The 11,840-nt window shown below is 44.3% G+C and overlaps 1 protein-coding gene and 1 pseudogene across 13 annotated transcripts in view; one reads left to right on the top strand and one right to left on the bottom strand.

Moving 5' to 3' along the window:
- Window positions 1–1,856: 1,856 nt before the first annotated feature.
- LOC143674016 (translocation protein SEC62 pseudogene) lies at window positions 1,857–4,587 on the bottom strand (annotated as a pseudogene).
- The window catches only part of LOC143674017 (uncharacterized), a 49,418-nt gene continuing 42,128 nt past the window's right edge, over window positions 4,551–11,840 (top strand). For 6 of the 13 annotated variants that reach the window (XM_077149250.1, XM_077149246.1, XM_077149253.1 and 3 more), the window contains exons 1-2: window positions 4,555–5,122; window positions 7,703–7,814. The gene's annotated coding sequence lies outside the window, so the exon portion shown is untranslated. Of the gene's footprint in view, window positions 5,123–7,702; window positions 7,815–11,840 lie in introns of all 13 variants that reach the window. The other 7 variants (XM_077149258.1, XM_077149257.1, XM_077149255.1 and 4 more) reach the window with 5 other exon arrangements.

The following is an 11,840-nucleotide window of genomic DNA, read 5'->3' as shown; positions in this document are numbered from 1 at the left end:
ACAGGGTCTCCCATTGCCTTCTCTGGTCCTGGCACTAGGTAGGAGCTCAGCAAAGAGTGGATGAAGTAATGAATGGACTTGCATTTATGCATGAAGGAACTGATGTAGCTGTTCTTCAGTGAGGCAGGCCATTCCATCAGTTTCCTCCGAGTGGTCACCCGTGAGCTGACTCTGGGCAACACTAGGCCAAAACTTCCTACCTCCACCACCCCTGTGCCAAACCCAAGAATTGAGGGTAGGGCCTTTCCAGTAAAATGTTAGCACTGCTCCCCTTCACCAAAAAGACAACAGCAACCCTTTACAGCCCTGCCTGGAAAGCACCCCGAAAGAGGGAGCACTTCCTCCCTTTCATGGGCTGTGTGGGCACTGATTTGTCATCCCTCATGCTCACAGCTATACCCACAGACCTGCGGAGAAAGAGCCACTGCTTTGTCAATGGTTTCAACTGAAACACATACTGGATGCTGCTGTACAAACCGTGACACTCCTGACTGCAGCTGCTCCTTTTCACAGCAGAAGTCGGTTATAAAACTGCTTCACCATGGAATTCATTCATACGTGAACTGGCATTTCTCTTTCATTTTCTTGACAAGAGTTATTTGGAAAATAGTTAGAAAAGTTGCACTTAGATGGTTTTTAGGTTCCTTTTCAGTTTGGACAACTTCTGCCATTCAGGGACTTACGAGCTTTGCACTTGAGATGCGGTAGCGTTTCATTCACTGAACTAAACCAAACAGCATGACAGTCCACAAAAGTTATACCGCAAAATAGAAAATGCCCACTTCTATGAAGGGGACATGAGTAATGCACTAATGTTCTTTTTTATCTAGTGTTAGTGTATTCATTCCTTTATATTTCTGCCGAGTGGTTAGCAGTCTATTAAAAAGTGCTTAAATATAGTGGACAGGCTGAGACTTTAAAAGAACACACCTGTGAATCATTTAGTTCTATGAATAACCACCTCCAATTACATCAACGTTGTTCACTAGGTTTTTTTTAAAACAATCAAAAAATCATGTATAAACAGGCCTGACCATTATGAAATTAAATACATCTCACCTGTCTTAGTTCATAGCTGTCAAATAATCACACTTTGAGTGCACACCTGGTAAAATGTTTCGGTCCCTGCTGCATGTGGAAAGGGCATGTGGAAAAGGCAAGGTTTGGATGTCCTGAAGTGTTCCTGGGATGTTTGGGGAAAAACCTAATACAGGAAGTGGAATTTGAACTTCTTCTTGGAGGATGGGTGCATCTCCTCAAAAATTGCAGGAAATCACATTTCACCCACAAATACAGCAATTCACCTGGTGTGGTTGGGGAATACTACTCACTGATGGATTTGGCCAGCTGAAGGACTGGAGAGGAATGATAATGGAAGATAAAGTGGTCAGGTAGGGGCTGGATTAGACAGGGTCCTTAATGGACAACTAAGGGGTTTAAATCTGGTTCTAAACTAGAGAGCTACTGAAGCTTGTTCAAAGGATGGATGATGTGTGTGCAAATGACTTACATCCAAGCTTTGTTCCACACAAAGGCAGGTGAGCCTGGCCTTGTCTCTACATCTGAGCAGCAAGTTTGGTTCCTCTGATTCAAACATCTTTAACAAAGCCTGAGGGATTCTTTGAACACATAGTGCTGTGAATCCCTGAGGAATTAATTGAGAGTTTGCATGCCCACTGTAGAGAATGACTTATATACAGCTTTCTAAAGCAATGAATGTAAGTAAATATGCAAATGCACACTTCAAATAGTGTACATATATCCTAGTAAATAACAACATGTTTGAGCCTTTCTTACTAAGAAATTTAAGAGCAAAATACATTAAGGCATACAAACAGCTACAGTAAGTCTGCTTTTATTCAGTAAGGATTAGTTTTTGCTCATATCCAACTATATGAAATATTGGCACAGAACTGAAACTGCTGTATCAGTCACAGATGCTCTGTGGGTTATTGAAACTTGTACTTCTCAAAAAATATGCCCTTATATGGTCTTAATTTTACAAATTTAAGCATTGAGAAAATGTCTACATAGTAAGTTACAATTAAAATAAAATGTTTTATTTGTAAATTATGCATAGAATACATTTTATGCTATGCAAAGGAAATGAGGAGGAATGAGATGAGGCATCACCTTCCAACCAATGCCATTTGCTTTCCAACCAATGAACATCTTTCTGCTGAATCAGATGTACAAACTAGTTCGGATTTCCTAAGTTGGAAAAGGAGAATTTATAGCTAAACTAAAAATGTTGCTACATTATTACTAGTTGACATGTTTCCACAAAAATATTTCTGAATCCCATTAATTTAGAATCTTAAAAAAAACTTATAAAATTATGTCCTGGTATAATTTCATCAAAAGGAAAAGAAAAGCTTAACTGTCAAAAGAACAACAAGTTTAGGCATTTCATCTTAAAGAAACTATGAAATGGCTACATAACTATACGTAATCTGAAATGTTGATCTTTCTCTTTAATCCCTTTTAAAGTTATTCTGATGAGTCTAACAGTAAAAAGCCTTATAACTATCAAAAATGCCATTAATCTAAATGTCACTGTGGAAAGTACACTTTTGATAACTATCAAAAGGAATGAAATCTATTTACTATAAAATTATTATCAATAGATACAATTAAAGTGCTAACAGCTTTAGTCTGTACCAATAATATTAGTCTGTTAAATGAAGGACTGAATAATTTGGTGTCAAATACATTTCAGCAAGTGGATTTAAGGAATGTTACAAATGCCATGGACATTTTGATGATTAGCCAACATAGAAAATGCAACCTCTTGCACTTACTCAGTCCCAGAATTAGTCAGTTGATGATTTTTCATGTGAAGGTTTATTTTTTTCTCCATTATCTTCTTCTTCTTCCTCTTCTTCCTCACAATCCCCATCCGTTTGCTGCTCTAGTTCCTCTTTTGTGATCGTTTCAAAATCATTCCCATTTCCACTACCACGTTGGGATGGGCCATCTTCCCTCCTGTCACTGTGTGTGTCTGAATGTCATTCTCCGCCCGAAACCTTCTGTTCCATGATTTCCTGGTCCTACTTTTCCCTCCTCATCTTCTTTATTCTCCCTGTCTGATTTTTCCTCACTGTCAGACTTGTGCTGCTTCTTGACTTCAGCTTTCTCATCTTTCTTTAAGTCTGCTTTTGGTCCTTTGTATTCATGTACAGAGGCCTGAAGGCGTCAATGAATCCCAAGTCAGAAGTCAGATTTGGCAGGAACCAAAATGATGCTTTCCTCCAGTTATGAGCCAAATGGTGAGAAACAGAATGCAAGGAGAAACAGCGAGCAGAATGCTGGCTACAAAATAGCCGGCACCAACACTGAGGTAATAAACACCTACTCTCATTTCTGCTGGCCAAAGTGGGAAAAGGGTTGCTGCTATTAATGCAATCACAAGAATTCATCACATGACAAATGTTTTAAAGTGAACTAGGTCATAGATCCACACAAATACCTCATTCCCATCCAGACAAACTTGATCGTCATGTAGTTCAAGCTTACATGAATCTCTTTTGGGGAGTTCCTAGAGTCTCATCCTTTTTTGAGTCTTCCTTTTCACCTTTTTCCCCCTCTTTTCCCTTCTTTATCTTTTCAACTTTCGTATTTTCTTTCCTGCTCTTTTTATCTTCTTCTTTTCCACTTTCAGTTTCTCGTTTCTCTTTTCTTTCTTTATGTCTTTATCATATTTCATTTTTATTACTTTTAGTGTTCCAATTGCTTCTTTAAGCAATTGGTTGCTTTATTTAAGCAACTGGTTGCCTGTTGCAATAGTCAACCACAGACTCCCTAGTTGTAAATAAAGCTTCTTCTCCTGTCTTGGCCCTTGCACACTTTGAATCCAGAAGGCCATCCACTGCTTTTGAAACAATAAAATAGTCAACACGATGACCCATCATATTGGTGGGCTTTGTTGGACAGTTGAATCGAAGATACTTGGCTACAGTCTTTTCTTCTTTAGATGGTTCACCAACTTCCCAGGGCTCATCTTTGCTACCTGGACCCGCTTCTTGTGTCGCCTGCATTCTGCCATGTTGGCCGCTCAGCCCACCCATAACACCAAATTTTGAATTTGTTTGATTCAAAATACTTATTTTTAAATTATTATTTTAAATAAATTTTATGAGAAATGACCAGGTTCAAGGCAGAGTTAAACCTGAAGATCCAGAAAAACGAAGAAAAGAGATGTATGTGAAAATAGTAGCTGGGATATATATATATCTTTTTTTTTTTTTTTTTTTTTTTTTTTACTTTTTTCTTCAAGGGCTGCTATATGATTGCTCCGCTTGGCCAGCCTCCAGAGAAGTCCTAGTGCTTAATCTCTTTTTCTTTCTCTTGCCCCTCCTCGTCCCCACCTCTGTGGCACCCTGGTGGCAGGGGTTGGCTGCTCAATGCCTGAGGGGCGGGGGCTGCGCCCCTGGAGGAGCCAAGAGGGTGGGGAAGGAGGGAGGGAGCGAGGAGAGAGGGAAAAAGAAGGAAAGGGAGTGGGCGGAGCGCGGCCCCCAAAGCAGGAGGGAGGGGCGGAGCGCGGCGGGGAGCGGGCGGGGAGCGGGCGGTTAACTGCCGAGAGGCGGCGGTTCGCGTGGCCCCTGCCGGCTCCGCTCACAGTGATCCGAGCTGGCCCAGCCTTCGTCCCCGACCCGCTCCTTCCGACCGGACCTGCCAGCGGCGACCCCGCGCCAGGAGCCGCCCCTCTCGGGTTAGCGCCCGCTGTGCTTGGCACCCGGGGTGCTTTTCCTGGAATGGGACCGCTGGTTGGATCCCGGGATGGAGAAGGGGCAGGAGGACCCTCAGCCCGCAGGGGAGGCGGACGGCTGCTCCCCCCCCCAACCCCGGCACTCACTCTTGTGGTGGGTGAGGGGCGACCGGGTGTTGGGGGTTCGGCGCCACCGGGCGGGGCACTGCTTGCCGCTACCTGGAGAGGGCGACCTGCCGTCGTCCCCGGCCCGGGACCCCCGGACCCCCGAAACTCCAGAACCCTCACCACAGCCCCGGAGCCTGGGCCCTGGACCCTAGCTCATGTTCCTGTGCTTGGACTCCGGGACCCGGTCTGCAGCAGGGGCCAGGGAGCTGTCGCAAGCGGGGCTGCAAGGATCCCAGCTCTGCGAAGGTGCTTTTAGATTTTTTTTTCTTTTGGCTTTTAATTTTTGGTTTTCGGGGATGTGGGAGAGGGGGCAGGCAACGACTTGTGGCTCATCCTGGTAACACCTGGTCCGCCACGACTTTACTGGCCTCACTGGCCTCCGATGACGGACGCGGGGAAGTGCGGGATGCCGCAGCCAGCCCATCCTGGCCGCTCTGCTGCTTTTATGCATGAAAATAGAACAAAACGGTGTTTATCTGCTGATCATTTGCAGCAAGCCTTAAGCAGTTTGTATTTGTTTGGAAGTTACTGTAGTTGAGCTTCTGACAGTGGTATATGTAAATGAAGTAATATATATTTTTAATACAGATGTTTAAAACCCTCCTCCCACCACAAGACTTTATCCCCCTAAATATGGCATTACCCAAAAGCCTAGCTGCTTTTCACGTGGACCTTTAACAGAGTGGATAGCTGGTAATATCAGCGACAGACTTCTTAATTCAGTTTAACAGTGTTATGGTCTTGTAGCATAGAAAAAGAACAATGGTTTAAGCAAATATTTTTGAAGGAATATTTTTTCCTTTTTCAAGTCAATAGTAAAGTAAATTCATTGCAACACCATTTAAATGTCTTCTAATTCCTGCTTTAATAAAGTAAAGCAATTAATATTGTTCAGGTCTTTCGTGGGTACTCCATGAACGATAATGTCCCTTTCCCTACTTGCATGATCAAATTGATCAAATCTTTCTGGGGCATTAACTTCTAAAAGCTGACTTTGTCAGCTAAAAGACATGTGTTTGAATAGTTATTGCAAGTCTCCTCAATCTGGGGAATTCGGAGCCGTATCAGAGCTTGACTTTATTGTTCATAAACCAGATAGAGCTGCCATGGATTTCCTTTCCCTCATTGCCATCTCTTGTCCCAAGATCCCTAACAGACACCAGCTGCCGCATCCCCTGGCCCATGCAGTGTTAGTGATTCTTTGGCTGAGGCCCTGGCGTGGGTCTTCCCCAGATCGTCTGACTGAGATCATCAGTCATTAGCTTGTTCAAGTTGAGTGTGCATGAGGACCTGTGGAACTCGCTGTATGGGGTGGGTGGTGCTGGTGGTGGCTGGGTTTTATTATTTGTTTTATGTCTTCTGCCCATTGGATTCTAGAATCAGCAGTCAGTTGCAGGGTATCGAAGTCCTTAGAAAAAGCACCTGGTAAAGGGGTCAGTGTCAGTACAGAAGGCGGGCAGCTTCACACACTTTCTCCCTCATAGAGTATTTCCCATGTTGGAGACACTACAGAACCAGTATCTACCTCAGACAAGTTGCTTAAAGGTTGTGAGCCTCAGTAGCCTTATCTCCTAAAGAAACATAATAACATCGCCCTCACAGTTGGGATATTCAGTGAAGGTATTAGTTCCACGGCTGCTATGGCAGATACCACACACTGGTTCTTAAACAACAAGAGTTTATTGTCTCATGGTTTTGGAAGCTACAAGTCCAACATCAGGGTTTCGACAGGCCATGCTTTCTCCTGGACTCCGTTGTGTTTGGGTACAGGCTTGTCGCAGTCCCTGGGTTCCTTGGTTTACATTTCTGCCTCCATTGCATGGTGGTCTGCCTCGTTCTTTGGTCTCCTCTGACTTCTGGCTTCTACTGACTGATGTGTCCAAATTTCCTCTGCTTAGAAGAACTTCATCATGCAGATTAGGGCCTGTACCTTCAAAGCTCCCATTTCCTGCACCTTCAAAGATCCTATTTCTACACCCGAAGGATCGGGGGTTAAGACTTGAACATGTCTTTTGTGGGGGGGGGGGGGCATGATTCTATCCTCAACAGTGAGAGAATATTTACTGCTGACATACACAGTTGTGACTCTTTCCCCATGGGGCAAAGATTCCTGGTCCTCTCTCCTTCCACTTTTGCATCCAGTGTAACATCCTCAGGTGCTTGGTGGAATTGGGACAGGTGGTCTTTCAACCTCTCTGCCTATTTCTAGATGTGACCTTCATCCTGGCGTCTTCCTGCAGTGCTGCATCGTCCCGATAGGAACCAGGTGGCCTGATGAATGTGTTGTATGGTAGTGGTTGCATTCCTCCTTCCTTCTTTCTCAGAAAATGAGCAGTTTGAGAAGGGAGTAACCAGGGCCTCAAGGAAAACGAGGCTCTTTCTCAGCCTCCTGGAACCCTTGCATGGACACAGTGCAAGTTTCCTGTGCATCTGATTTTGAGCGTGTAGTGGCCAGGCCAGCAGGCACCGGCTGCTCAGACTCTCACGAGCCTTCCCCGCAGCAGCCCTTATTTGCTCTTCAGCCACTCCCTGAATGGGGGCCTTTAGTCTCCTCCAATACTCCTCACAATGTACATGCTAAATGGACTGCCCTGAAGAACGTTGTGTACTCCCATTTTCCTTTTTTTCTAGGGTATGATGGTCATGTTCTCTCTCTACTAATATGTGCTTGAAAGGGATCAGCAAATGATTCTGCTCCCAGCTTGTGGACCAAGACTCTGAAACTGTGTTGCTTATCTACACACGGACTCATTTCACATCAGCATTTAGCCATGCCTTCATGCCACAGTTTAAAATGTGGGTGTTCTTTTTTCTTTTTCTTTTTAGCTTCATGAGGCTGGCATTGTGGTCTTAGGCTCACCTAGGCCAAAAGAGATTCCCCTTTCGTGGATACAGCCAGGAACCACTGTCCTCAGCTGTTCCCATGACTTTCTGTCAGGTAAGTGTCTCAACATGGGCACAAGGCTGTTGATGAAAAGAGGTCAATTTGTGGGAAATGAGAAATGTCAGCCTTCCTCGTTCAGAATTCTGAGAGTGCTGCTGGAACAGTGGTGGTCATCAACGTAAGTATTGATGTAGGTATTTAAGAATGTTGGTGTCCCTGCTTTTGGGTTTCCTGGTGGGGCCATCTTGTTGAGCAAAGAGAAGCCAAGTTGCCAGCTACAATGGCTGTCTCCTCCCCCCACTGTGAAAACCTCCCCACTGGTCTCTGACGTCGTAATTTGTGACCGAGAGTCAATAACGTATACATATGTGCAACAAGCTAAAACTAGTGGTTTTCATAGTTCTTTCAAAAAGCAGCATGATCCTTTCTATTTTTGAGAATAGGGACATTCCTGAAAGTACAAGGAGTGAGTGCGTATGTCTGTGGTTGTGTGCGTTGTTTTGGTTGGGGATGAGAGGGACAGGTAATAGGAGGGAGCAAGAAAGTGGTAAAAGATGAACCTAGAAAGGCAGGTAGGCTACAGACCATGAAGCCTTCTCACCCCCAATTCTGAAGGCATGGATGAATTTTGAGCAAGAGGCTTAAAGTTAAATTTTGAGTTTTAGAAATATCACATTGGATTCAATCTGAAAAGTTGGAGACACTACGACCCTCTGTGCTGATTTGAAAGGATGCATGTCCTCTAGAAAAGCCGTGTTTTAATCTAAATCCCATTTCATAAAGGCAGAATAATCCCTATTCAATACTGTATGTTTGAAACTATAATCAGATCATCTCCCTGGAGATGTGACTTAGTCAAGAGTGGTTGTTAAGCTGGATTAGGTGAAAACATGTCTCCACCCATTTGGGCAGATCTCGATAGGTTTCTGGAGTCCTATGAAAGAGGAAACATTTTGGAGAATGAAGAGATTTGGAGAGAGCAGAGAATGCTGCAGCACCATGAAGCAGAGAGTCCATCAGCCAGTGCTTTGGAGATGAAGAAAGAAAATGCCTCCCAGGGTGCCTTATGAAACAGGAAGCCAGAAGAAGGTAGCACATGACGCCATGTGCCCTTCCACTTGAGAGAGAAACTTGAACTGCATTTGACATGTGCCCTTCCACTTGAGAGAGAAACCCTGAACTTCATTAATCTTCTTGAATCAAAGTATCTTTCCCTGGATGCCTTAGATTGGACATTTCTATAGACTTGTTTTAATTGGGACATTTTGTTGGCCTTAGAACTGTAAACTGGCAACTTATTAAACTCTGTTTTATAAAAGCCATTCTGTTTCTGGTATATTGCATTCTGGCAGCTAGCAAACTAGAACACCCTCAAGAGATGCCCTCACAAGTGAGCCAGTTGAGAGAGAAGGAGACCAGGACAGAGATGAGACAGAACAGGGGCCAGGGACAGGCAGGATTTGTTATCCAAGGGAACCTAGCATCTGAGGGGTGAGGGCCTTGGAATCTGCTGAGTGTCATTTGGGCTCTTGGTAAGCATGTCTCCCCTAGCAGTCTTCAGACCCTCTCCCAACAAGGAGCTTCTCACGCAGAGTAGCCTTGTGACTCTGCTAATACCAGTGGCACACAGAGGTGGGAGAGGGCTTTATAACTCTTACTGTGTAGGTAGAGTTGATTAACTTTTCAGCCAACGGGGGCTCTCCCCTGGCCTGTTGCCTGCTATCCTGGCGAGGAACCTGGTTCTCTAGGGCCATATGACAGCTACTGCTAACAGCCTGCTTGCACTGGTCCCCACCACCCCCCTGCCCAGCACCCTGCATGGACCTTACTGTTTAATCTCAGGGTGACTGCAGGGCATGGGGAGTTGTATCATCCCTGTTTAACAGCAGAAGAAATGGAGTCTGTGCAAGGCAGCTAACAAGCCCAGGCTGCCTGACTTGGCCATTTGTGCATTTGCCACCACTCCCCACATGGAACCAGCTCTGGAGCTAGGACCTTGGATGATGAATTGAGTAGCCTTTCCCGGGTGCTATGCTCTGTCCTCAGATAAATCTGCAGCCCTGGGAAAGTAAATTTGCAGTAAATGGAAACTGCATCTATTGTAAGGAAAAGCCCACTTCCATTCATTTTATTAAACTGCTGCTGTATAAATTCATCATGCACAAAATCTTGGAAAAAGTATTTAGGAAAACCACCTCCTAAGGAGTCTCTTTCTCTCTCTTCTCCCTCTTATCTCTCCTCCCTGCCCCTTACTTTCCCTCCCTCCTTTCCTTTTCCTCTCTTTTTCTTTCTCTCAGTTCCTAAGCCAAAAGACAGACATGAACATTGTACTTCAGTTTTAAGAGCAGAGAAAAAATATGTTTCACCGTGAGGGCAGGAATTGAGACCAGACCTCCAGGATGATGGCAGATCTTTGAATTGACCCTCTCTCCCAACACTCTGTGAAAGAATCAAGTTTCTGGGGAACATTCCATCACTTTCCCCAGTGATGTCTGAGAAAGATGCCTCCATCCCCCGCCAACCTTGTCTGTCCATTTTACCATTTGCAAGAGCCACTGCCTGCTCCCCTGCAGGTCACCAAGCCGATGACATTTCCATGTTAATAAATAATTTTGGGTTAAAATTTGACCTTGATGAGATCAACAACAATATAGCTAAAGAAGCAATAAGATATGTCCTTGAGGCTACTCATTGTTTGTGGCACAATGAACAGAATCTATTTATTTCCATATTTAGCAGTTGTGGTAGTTAGATTCAGTTGTCAACTTGGCCAGGTGAAGGTACCTAGTTCTGTTGCTGTGGACATGAGGCAATGGTACGTGAAGCTTATTTGTTGCTGATTGCATCTGCAGTCAGTTAGGAGGCGTGCCTGCTGCAATAAAAAAAATGGGTGGTGCTTAAATGAGAAAGCTCAGCATATCACAGCCCAAGCAGCTCAGCATACCTCATCTCAGCACTCAAAGCTCAGCCCAGGCCTTTGGAGATGCAGAAAGAAATCACCCTGGGGAAAGTTGCTGGAACCCAGAGGCTTGGAGAGAAGGCCAGCAGATATCACCCTGTGCCTTCCCACTTAAGAAAGAACCTCAATAGAAAGTTAGCGCCTTTCCTCTGAAGAACTGATGAAATAAATCCCCTTTTATTAAAAGCCAATCCATCTCTGGTGTGTTGCATTCCGGCAGCTAGCAAACTAGAACAATTATTATCACATTCTTTAGATCATTCACACTTACACACACCAAAATATTCCTCCTGATGTTGATATTTGAAGTAAATAAAAGAGATTTTAACTCCAGTTGGAAGTGTAGGAGAGGATGGAATCCAATCACTTTAAAAACCTTGATAGATGAATCCTGGTGTCCTAAGATCTTACTTCTATCATTGGGTTATATCGATTGCCAGCCCCTGCATGTCTTCTGCTTAAAATCTTTGGGAAAAAAACAAACAAACCTTTCTGATTGTCTCTATGGAGCAAAGATATATTTCTCTTTCTCTATTTAACATTTTTAGGTACCTGCCCCTGACCCCCACCCCACATTTCTCTTTCTGGGAAGAATGGCCAAGACCTCCCTCTTTCTAGGTCTAGCTGTCCTACCTCCTCCTTGCAAAGGACTATCTGGTTCCCCCTCTCTCAGGAGGAAGCAGGGAACCAATAGATGACTCAACAAGGCACATGGGTCATTTGTCACAGCTCCACAGAAGGCCGTTCCCCACATTTTTTGCTGATGTTTTATGCATTGAAAGTATTACAGAAGGTAAATGAGGCTGAAACTTCACAGCTGTTCATTCTTCTTTTAATCAGCTATCTCAGAGCCATTAATGCTGACTTTTAAATATTGCCAATAAGGTCAGCCTCTATACTGTAAGTTAGGAAAACTCCGAAATGAGAACTTGTGTCAGCTGCAAAAGAAACTGCTTTTGGTGTGTGTGTGTTCTCACTCTCCCCTTTTCTCTCCTCTCCACCCCTCCTCCATTTCTTCCCCTCCCATCTCTTTCTCTTTCTTCCCCCTCTTACTTTTCTCTCCTATTCCGTATCTTTATCTTTATCCCTCTTTTCTCCCCCCTCTCTCTCTCTTCCTCTCC

Source organism: Tamandua tetradactyla, chromosome 2 (genome assembly GCF_023851605.1).
Source record: "Tamandua tetradactyla isolate mTamTet1 chromosome 2, mTamTet1.pri, whole genome shotgun sequence".
Taxonomy (NCBI): Eukaryota; Metazoa; Chordata; class Mammalia; order Pilosa; family Myrmecophagidae; genus Tamandua; species Tamandua tetradactyla.
The sequence above is the reverse complement of the archived record's forward strand: the minus strand, read 5'-3'. Positions and strand labels throughout refer to the sequence as shown.